Genomic DNA, 510 nt, shown 5'->3' with positions numbered 1-510 from the left:
GTTAATAGAATGTTACAGAGAAGCTTTGGGTTTGGGTTTTTTGTGTTTTGCATGGTTGGTTGTTGGTGTGGTTTTGTTTTTTTTTTGTGTGTGTGTGTTTTTGGTGGGGTTTTTTTTGTGGGGGTTTGTTTTTTTTTTTTTTAATCTTTTTAAAATTTGGGCACTGTGCCCAGATACCAACTGGAAAATTCATGCTATCACTTTAGTTCAGCTTCTTCCTATCGCTCCTTTGGCTGAAATAGTTGATAAATCTCCTCAAAGACCTTCAGCTCACCCATCTGACACAGTTACTTCTCTTCTAGTTACTCGCTGTGTGACTGACATTCAAGTTAACTTTACAGAGCTCATGGTGTTACTGGAGTGCTGCAGAAATTGACCCTCAGAAACTGTTATGTCAATATTCTCTAGGAGAATGCAGTGAGCAGGAGAAGGAAGGTGGCGCTGACTATGTGAATGTCATGTATGTAATTTTTTTCCTTGACCAGGTGTCTTGGTGTCAGGACCACCACC

The sequence above is a fragment of the Pterocles gutturalis genome, unplaced genomic scaffold, assembly GCF_000699245.1.
Source record: "Pterocles gutturalis isolate BGI_N339 unplaced genomic scaffold, ASM69924v1 scaffold37140, whole genome shotgun sequence".
NCBI lineage: Eukaryota > Metazoa > Chordata > Aves > Pterocliformes > Pteroclidae > Pterocles > Pterocles gutturalis.
Note: the sequence above shows the minus strand (reverse complement) of the source record.